The sequence below is a fragment of the Staurois parvus genome, unplaced genomic scaffold (genome assembly GCF_062004578.1).
Source record: "Staurois parvus isolate SC_StPar_1 unplaced genomic scaffold, SC_StPar_1.0 ptg000147l, whole genome shotgun sequence".
In the NCBI taxonomy this organism is placed as follows: Eukaryota; Metazoa; Chordata; class Amphibia; order Anura; family Ranidae; genus Staurois; species Staurois parvus.
In genome coordinates this window covers 11,980,271-11,990,364 of record NW_028317943.1, presented here as the reverse complement: position 1 = coordinate 11,990,364, position 10,094 = coordinate 11,980,271, and the positions used below count along the sequence as shown (strand labels likewise).

General features: G+C 50.0%; 1 non-coding gene across 1 annotated transcript; it reads left to right on the top strand.

Moving 5' to 3' along the window:
* Positions 1 to 215: 215 nt before the first annotated feature.
* On the top strand, positions 216 to 322 carry LOC149464761 (U6 spliceosomal RNA). The gene has a single exon (XR_016312316.1). It is a non-coding gene; the product is annotated as a U6 spliceosomal RNA (small nuclear RNA).
* Positions 323 to 10,094: the final 9,772 nt, after the last annotated feature.

The window sequence follows — 10,094 nt, the reverse complement described above, 5'->3', positions numbered from 1 at the left end:
TTAACCAAGCAACTGGTTCTATTCTTCTTCCCCTTCTTACTAGCTCACAGCATGCTGTATAAAACTATCATGCAGAGGGACATTAGTGGAGAAGTTCTAGAATAAGTCACCGGAACATAGGGAAGTGACATTGCTTCATTTGTCTTCCATACTTGATCATATAATAACATGTCACTTGACCTACCACAAGGTACACATGGAGATGAGTTAATTACGTGCTTGCTTTGGCAGCACATATACTAAAATTGGAGCGATAGAGAGAAGATTGGCATGACCCCTGCACAAGGATGACACACAAATTTGTGAAGCCATTCATATTTTTATACATCACCAAATATCATCCGAATCATCCGCTCTGCTCCAAGAAATCTTGCTATCTATCTCCCTCGTCACCTCCTCCCACTCTCGCCTCCAGAACTTCTCCAGATCCTCTCTCATCCTCTGGAACTTCCTACCCCAGTATGTCCGGTCAGCCCCGCCTTTAGGTGATCTTTGAAAACTCACTTATTCAGGAAACCTACCCCACCTCTGCCTAAGAACTGTACTTGAGTCACCTCCATCAGGTCATCCCCTGCAGCTACAGTTGCAAGAAAAAGTATGTGAACCCCTTGGGATTACGTGGAGTTTTGCATGAATTGGGCATAAAATGTGCTCTGAACGTCATCTAAGTCACAACAATAGAAGAACACAGTCTGCTGAACATAATACTACACAAACATTAGACATTGCCATGGTTTAATTGCACATAACATGTAAACATTCACAGTGTAGGGAGGAAAAAGTATGTGAACCTTTGGACTTAATAACTGGTTGACCCTCCTTTGGCAGCAATAACCTCAACCAAACGTTTCCTGTAGTTACAGATCAGACCTGCACAACGATCTGGAGTAATTTTGGACCACTCCTCTTCACAAAACTGTTTCAGTGTAGCAATATTCTTGGGATGTCTGGTGTGAATCGCTCTCTTAAGGTCATGCCACAGCATTTCAATCGGGTTGAGGTCAGGACTCTAACTGTGCCACTCCAGAAGGCGTATTCTGTGCTGTTGCAGCCATTGTTTTGTTGAATTACTTGTATGCTTTGGGTCATTGTCCTTGTCAGGGCTCCAGGGTATGACCAGGGGTATGTGAACTGACGCAGGGAAACGCAGGCTTCAGATAAGTTATAAACAATATAATTTATTAAAGACTAACAATACAAACATAAACGCAGTGCAATACTAAAACATAACACAGTGCAAACGAACCAAACCAAACCACCCACAGATAACAGTACATACAATGCAAGCGTCGTCAGGCAGGCCGGGTCAATAACAATCGGGCAGGTAGGTACAGGGGGTCAGGCAGAGAATGGTCGGGGTCACAAGCCAGGGATAAAACAGGAGAAGTCAGCAGAGGTCCGGATCAGGCAGGGTCAGCAACAAATCAGACAGAGACAAGGACAGGGACAGGAACAGGAACAGGAATGCAGGAACAAGATACAGGGCCCAGGAAAAACACACACCAAGGCAGAGACTGCAGGTCTGGCCATCCCTTAAATACACCTGCATAATCAACTTCAGGTGTTTGGCTGGCTGCAGGGTTGAGTCTCTGATTGCTGGGAGCACCCGCTGGCCAGCCCTGGTACTGCAGCCCACAAGGCAGGTGAGTCCCACCATTACTGGCAAGTCCATTTCTGACAGTACCCCCCCCAAGGAGCGGCCTCAGGACGCTCCAAACAGTCCTAGCTGGGCAAAATGTTCCACCGCCCGGGTCTGGTAACTGGCGGGATATCAAAGACTGGCACATCGGGCAGGACTCCGGGCAGCGGCACATCGGGCAGGACTCCGGGCAGCGGCACATCGGGCAGAGGCACATCGAGCTGGACTCCAGGCAGCGGCACACCGGGCAGGACTCCGGGCAGCGGCACACCAGGCTGGACTCCGGGCAGCGGCACACCGGGCAGGACTCCGGGCAGCGGCACACCGGGCAGAGGCACATCGGGCTGGACTCCGGGCAGAGGCACATCGGGCTGGACTCCGGGCAGAGGCACATCGGGCTGGACTCCGGGCAGAGGCACATCGGGCTGGACTCCGGGCAGAGGCACATCGGGCAGGACTCCGGGCAGAGGCACATCGGGCAGGACTCCGGGCAGCGGCACATCGGGCAGGACTCCGGGCAGCGGCACATCGGGCAGGACTCCGGGCAGTGGCACATCGGGCAGGACTCCGGGCAGGACTCCGGGCAGAGGCACATCGAGCTGGACTCCGGGCAGAGGCACATCGAGCTGGACACTGGATCACCAGGCAGAGCGGCAGGCACCGGGCCACCAGGCGGAGCGGCAGGCACCGGGCCACCAGGCGGAGCGGCAGGCACCGGGCCCCCAGGAGGGGCTACAGGCAATCGGGCCCCCAGGAGGGGCGACAGGCATCAGGCCCCCAGGAGGGGAGACAGGCATCGGGCCCCCAGGCGGGGCGGCTGGCGCCGGGCCCCCAGGCGGAGCGGCGGGCGCCGGGCCCCCAGGAGGGGCGACAGGCATTGGGCCCCCAGGCGGAGCGACAGGCATCGGGCCCCCAGGCGGAGCGACAGGCATTGGGCCCCCAGGAGGTGCGACAGACATTGGGCCCCCAGGCGGAGCGGCGGGCCCCCAGGAGGGGCGACAGGCATCGGGCCCCCAGGCAGAGCGACAGGCATCGGGCCCCCAGGCGGAGCGACAGGCATCGGGCCCCCAGGCGGGGCGACAGGCATCAGGCCCCCAAGCGGAGCGGCGGGCGCCGGGCCCTCAGGCAGAGCGGCAGGCACCGGGCCCCCAGGAGGAGCGACGGGCGCCGGGCCCCCAGGTGGAGCGGCGGGCGCCGGACCCCCAGGCGGAGCGGCGGGCACCGGGCTCCCAGGCGGAGCGTCGGGCACCGGGTCATCAGGCACGACAACGGGCATCGGGTCACCAGGCATCAGGTAATTTGGCTCGCCAGCGGGCACTGCGTCATCTGGCAAGGCAGTGGGCACCGAGTCAGCAAGCACGACAGTGGGTTCCGAGTCAACTGGCATGACCACGGGCACTGGGTCAGACATTGGATCGTCTGGCTCGACAGTGGGCATCAGGTCACCAGGCATCAGGTCATTTGGCTCGACAGCGGGCACCGCGTCATCTGGCAAGGCAGTGGGCACCGAGTCACCAGGCACGACAGTGGGCTCTGAGTCAATTGGCACGACAGCGGGCACCGGGTCATCAGGTACCGGATCGTCTGGATCGACAGCGGGCACCGGGTCATCTGGCATTGGATCATCTGGCTCGACAGCGGGCATCGGGTCACCAGGCATGACAGCGGGCACTGGGTCACCAGGCATCAGGTCATTTGGCTCGCCAGCGGGCACCGCGTCATCTGGCAAGGCAGTGGGCACCGAGTCACCAGGCACGACAGTGGGCTCCGAGTCAACTGGCATGACTGCGGGCACTGGGTCAGACATTGGATCGTCTGGCCCGACAGCGGGCATCGGGTCACCAGGCATGACAGCGGGCACTGGGTCATCAGGCATGGGATTGTCTGGCTCGACAGCGGGCATCGGGTCACCAGGTATGACAGCGGGCACTGGGTCACCAGGCATCAGGTCATTTGGCTCGCCAGCGGGCACCGCGTCATCTGGCAAGGCAGTGGGCACCGAGTCACCAGGCACGACAGTGGGCTCCGAGTCAACTGGCATGACTGCGGGCACTGGGTCAGACATTGGATCGTCTGGCCCGACAGCGGGCATCGGGTCACCAGGCATGACAGCAGGCACTGGGTCATCAGGCATTGGATCGTCTGGCTCGACAGCGGGCATCGGGTCACCAGGCATGACAGTGGGTACTGGGTCATCAGGTACCGGATCGTCTGGATCGACAGCGGGCATCGAGTCAACTGGCCTAATGGAATCATCAGGCTGGATCAGTTCATCAGGCTGGGTAGAAACATCAGGCTGAATGGAGGCATCAGGCTGGGTAGAGGCATCAGGCTGGGTGGAGGCATCAAGCTGGGTGGAGGCATCAGGCTGAATAGAGGCATCAGGCTGAATAGAGGCATCAGGCTGGGTAGAGGCATCAGGCTGGGTAGAGGCATCAGGCTGAATTGTGGGCGCCGAGGCACCAGGCTGCACCACAAAAGGCAGGTTCTCAGATGGGAGGCTGACCGGTTTGGATACTGGCAGGATGGTATTGGTTGGAAAGAACTTTCGCCTTTTCCTGGTTTTAGTTACCGGAGCACCGTAAGTAAGCGCAGGTTTGTAAACGGATGGAGCAGCTGGAGACAGAGAAGAGCTGGAGGATGGAACAGGGGAGGGAACATTTGCTACAGAGGGCTTCTTTACAGGGTTAAAGGCAGGATAGGTGCAGCGAGTGGGAACAGGGTACTGACATGCGGTAGATAGTAGGGTATACTGGGCTGTAACTGGAGGTGCTGTTGGGAATGCAGGAATAGAGCTTTGAAGAAATAGATTAGAAGCAGGACTGGGTTTTTGCAAGCTGACTGAGGCTGGGTGCAACAAGTCTGACCATGTCTGCAGTATGGGTTGAACAAAGCTCAGCTTACACAAAGCCTGTCTGACCAAAGACTGCACTGCGTTTATACAATCTCTTAGTACCTGTTGTGAACATGCAGAATAACGCTCCAGAAAGTAACCCACATCATCCTCTAATAACCATACCAGGGACTCTACCTGGTCGGCACTAAATGGGGGCAAAAGTTCATCCCTGCATTCGGGGGTACCAGATGAAACCAACTCAGCACAAACCTGAATCAATGGCTGAACCTCAGAGAACTCTGTGCCCTGATCTACTAGGCAATGAGCGATCCGTATACATTCTAGCAGTTCATCCCGGGGATACTCCTTCAGAGTTTGATAAGCATACTCTCTGTCATCAAACACTAGCAGAGATAAATACACAACCTCATCAAGATCCATCCTTCCCAGCAACAAGCCAAGATGGCTTCCCTGTGCAGCCACTTCTGGTCAGGATTGGCCTTGGTGTAATGTCAGGGCTCCAGGGTATGACCAGAGGTATGTGAACTGACGCAGGGAAACGCAGACTTCAGATAAATTATAAACAATATAATTTATTAAAGACTAACAATACAAACATAAACGCAGTGCAATACTAAAACATAACACAGTGCAAACGAACCAAACCAAACCACCCACAGATAACAGTACATACAATGCAAGCGTCGTCAGGCAGGCCGGGTCAATAACAATCGGGCAGGTAGGTACAGGGGGTCAGGCAGAGAATGGTCGGGGTCACAAGCCAGGGATAAAACAGGAGAAGTTAGCAGAGGTCCGGATCAGGCAGGGTCAGCAACGAATCAGACAGAGACAGGGACAGGAATGCAGGAACAAGATACAGGGCCCAGGAAAAAAAACACACCAAGGCAGAGACTGCAGGTCTGGCCATCCCTTAAATACACCCGCATAATTAACCTCAGGTGTTTGGCTGGCTGCAGGGTTATGTCTCTGATTGCTGGGAGCACCCACTGGCCAGCCCTGGTACTGCAGCCCACAAGGCAGGTGAGTCCCACCATTACTGGCAAGTCCATTCCTGACAGTCCTGTTGCATCACCCATCCTCTGCGGAGATTCAGTTGGCGGACAGATGGTCGTACATTTTCCTGCAAAGTGTCTTGATAAACTCTGGAATTCATTTTCCCATCAATGACAATAATCCGTCCAGGCCCTGAGGCAGCAAAGCAGCCCCAAACCATGATGCTCCCTCCGCCATGTTTTACAGTGGGGATGAGGTTTTGATGTTGGTGTGCTGTGCCTTTTTTTCTCTACACATAGTGTTGTGTGTTCTTCCCAAACAACTCAATCTTGGTTTCATCTGTCCACAGTATATTTTGCCAGTAGTGCTGTGGAACATCCAGGTGCTCTTTTGCAAACTTCAAGCGTGCTGCAATATTCTTTTTGGACAGCAATGGCTTCCTCTGTGGTGTCCTCTCATGTACTCCATTCTTGTTTAATGTTTTCCTTATTGTAGATGTGTCAACAAAAATGTTAGCATGTGCCAGAGATTTCTGTAGGTCTTTAGCTGACAATCTGGGATTCTTCTTTACCTCATGCAGCATTCTGCCCTGTGCTCTTGCAGTCATTTTTACAGGACGACCATGCCTAGGGAGAGTAGCAACAGTGCTAAACTTTCTCCATTTGTAGACAGTCTGTCTTACCGTGGACACATGAACATCAAGGCTTTTGGAGATACTTTTGTAACCCTTTCCAGCTTCATGCAAGTCAACAATTCTTGATCGTAGGTCTTCTGAGAGCTCTTTTCTGCGAGGGATGGTTTACATCAGACAGTGCTTCTTGAAACCAGTAAACCCGAAACAGGTGTGTGGTTTTTAAGGGCAGGACAGCTGTCTGCAACACATCCAATATCATCACACTGATTGGAGTCAAGGTTGGCTCACTCCTGGCTCTGGGAGAAGTCATTAAGCTAGGGCCTCACATACTTTTTCCTCCCTGCACTGTGAATGTTTACATGTTATGTGCAATTAAACCATGGCAACATCTAATATTTGTGTAGTATTATGTTCAGCAGACTGTGTTCTTCTATTGACTTAGATAACGTCAGAGCACATTTTATGCCCAATTCATGCAAAACTCCACGTAATCCCAAGGGGTTCACATACTTTTTCTTGCAATTGTATCACCTTTTGTACCATCTCCCCCTTCTTTTAGAATGTAAGCTCCATGAGCAGGGCCTTCCTATTCCTTCTGTACTGAACTGTATTGTAATTGTACTGTCTCATTTTATAATGTAAATCGCTGTGCAAACTGTTGGCGCTATATAAATCCTATATAATAATAATTCGGCCATAGATGGTTCAGATCTTGGCCGGTTCAGTAGGGAACGGCAAAGATTTGATCGATGTATGGGCAGGCTGATTGTACTCAAGTCGATCCAGGGTACAACCAGAATGTCTGATTTCTAGCCTGCAAAGTATTACCAGAGGCTAAAGCCACTAACAATAATCATTGTGGTCTCCTGGCAGAGTTGCAGGAAAGAAAATCTCATCATCTATGGCCTGCCTTACTGCCCTTTATTCTGGATTCTTTTATCATGCAAGTCTCTGCTTGCACCCTCTGCGCAATTATTACAAGATGAATTGCAGAAATGCATTGAGAAGTGTCACTGTCTTGCTCTCTTGCTACTCTTAGCAACTCTGTACTCATGCCCTGTGTTTTATATTAAGTGATAACAAGGGAAATCAGTGAAATAATTGACCATTATTAAGAATTAATGTGCCACTAAACCCATAATTTAATGGTTTCCCAAAACAGTGACAGTCAAGGCATACCATGAATGATAACAGTTACAGCTGCTTTGCTCTCAACCAAACTGTCGGGTTATCAAATTGTTGGTATTATAGTTGATGACATGTGCATCACAATGGCAACTGTCAATCAACAAAGACAAATATGGCAGCTTCCTTGGTGGTAAAGGATAGGAGGGTTTAGTTCTGCTTTAAAGAACTCATAAAGAGAGTATAGTTATGCTGCTTCACTGTCCCTTTAAAACAAAAAAAGGCCGTGAAAAGCATACATTGTTTTAAAGAACAAGCTGATGTTTAGACTCAAAAAGGGTAGCCATGCGTAGTTATTAAAACTGGCAGATGTCTCCCTGTCTCTGCTCCCTCCTGCTTACCTGGAGCGCCACTGACTCACTGACAGTGATGGCTAGTCAGACATCTGCTTGTTCCCAAAACTCCCAGGATCTGTCAAAGTCAGTCAATTATTTAACCCTTGGGGTTCAGTTACAATCTACTACTCTAAACCTTAAAGACAAATACAAGCAAAGGAGAGAGCACTGATCTGGTCCTTAGATGTGATGGCTTCATTAGTTTTATTTTTTATGCTTTTTTCCCTTTATTTTCACCTAGTGATTTGGCAAAATAACACACTTCTTGTCTTAAGGCAGCTACACTAACTACTCCACTGCATTTATAGAGGACCAACGTAGCCACCCTTGGGTGGCAGAAGTATCAGTCTTAGAAGAGGCTAATGTTAGATGGACTGTTATATTCAGATGAACTTGAATAACAAAAACCTAACTCAAGCTATTTTTTTTATCCTTTTGGAATAAAGCTGACCACTGTAAGCACATCTGTCAGTGGTAAATGGTTTGTCTCAATCTCCTGATTACCCCTTTTGCCAGACAACTTTGAGGGAAGTTGACGAAGACTGGAGCAGCCAGAATCTGGAACTGCTGTGAATGGCAACCAATCAGCTTCTAGCTTTCATTTTCAAAGTTTAACTGAATAAGCAGAGACTAGAAGCTTACTTTGCACAGCTGCTCCAGAACTGTCTGCTCCAGTTTTTGGAAATTCCATCATTTTTTGAAAAATAACAGACTTCCTGGTAACATCAACAGGTAATACAGCTACGTTATGGGACTTTTACTTTATTCCAAGAAAAACAGTATGTATTGCAATCATATTTAGTAGACATAAAAGAACTTTTTTTGTAGAGCAAAGAATATTTCCAACTAATAAGCTCTATATTAAAGCATATCTAAACCCAAAAACAAAAATATAGTACAGTATATTGCAGCTTACCAATTATTAGATGTGGGCTTTTATTCTTTTTATCGCCTATTAAATCTGCCAATAATTCTGTTACTTTTTTAACCACTTCAAGTCTGTACACTTTCACCCCCTTCTAGTCCAGGCCAATTTTCAGCTTTCAGCACTATCACATTTTGAGTGACAATTACTCAGTCATGCAACACTGTACTGATTGTACTGTACTTTTTTTGAGACAGATAGAGCTTTCTTTTGGTGGTATTTGATCACCACTGTTTTTTTTTGCTATATAAATGAAAAAATACCAAAAATGTTGAAAAAAATAATTTTGCAAATAGATAATTTTTCTTCACAAATTTAGGCGGAAATGTATTCTGCTACTTTTTTTGGGTAAAAATAACCCAAAACAGTTTATATTATTTAGTCTGTGTGAAAGTTATAGAGTCTACAAATTCTGGGATATATATTTGAAAATTGATCAGTTGAGATCCTAAAATGCCAGACGCTGGTATGGCATGGCATATGGCAGTGATTAGGACGCTGGTGTAGGGTATGGTGATGATCAGGACATTAGCATGAGGTATGGTGGTGGTCAGGACGCAGGTATGGCAGTAGCCAGGACGCTGTTATAGGGTAGGGGGGTGATCAGGATGCTGGTATGGGATATTGCGGTGATCAGGATGCTGGTATAGGGTATGGAGGTGATCAAAACGCTGGTGTGGGATATGGCAGTGATCAGAAAGCTGATATGGGGTATGGGGGTGATCTGGATGATGGTATGGAGTATGGCAGTGATCAGTATGCTGGTATGGGGTATGGCGGTGATCAGGATGCTGGTATAGGGTATGGCTTTGATCAATGCAGTGGTATGGGGTATGATGGTGATCAGTGCGCTGGTATGGGGTATGGCGTTGATCAGGACACTAGTAAGACATATTGGGTGATCAGGATGCTGGTATGGGGTATAGCGGTGATCAGGATGCTGGTATGCGCTATGGCGGTTATCAGTGCACTGGTATGGGGTATGGTGGTGATCAGAGCTCTGCTATGGTGTATGGAGGTGATCAGGGTGCTGGTGTGGCATATGGCAGTGATCAGGGTGTTGGTGGGGTATGGCGGTGATCAGGACACTGGTATGGCGGTGATCAGAACATTGGTATGGTGTATGGGGGTATTTTGTGTGCACTGGGACAGGTGACAGGGGCCTCCCTGCATTATTTATTATGGGCATTGTGGGGCAGTGATCAGGGACACATGGGGCACTAAATTGGGGCACTGGGGTGGCAGTGTATGAGTGTCCAAGCTGCCTGAGTGCTGCACACTCACACACTGCAGGATTGCTTCTCTTTGCTCTCACAGAGAGCAGAACAGAGAGAAGCGATCTCTACTTTCAGTTTCTTTTTTTTTAATATGTGGTAAAACATCACATGATCGCCAACACAGCGGTAATGTGATCCGGGCGACACACCGATCACCATGCCCCGGGGTGCGCGCTCTGTGAGCCATGCACAAGTCATTGATGTGGGCTGACGTTCAGGAATGTCAGGAACATCAGCCCGCATCGGCGC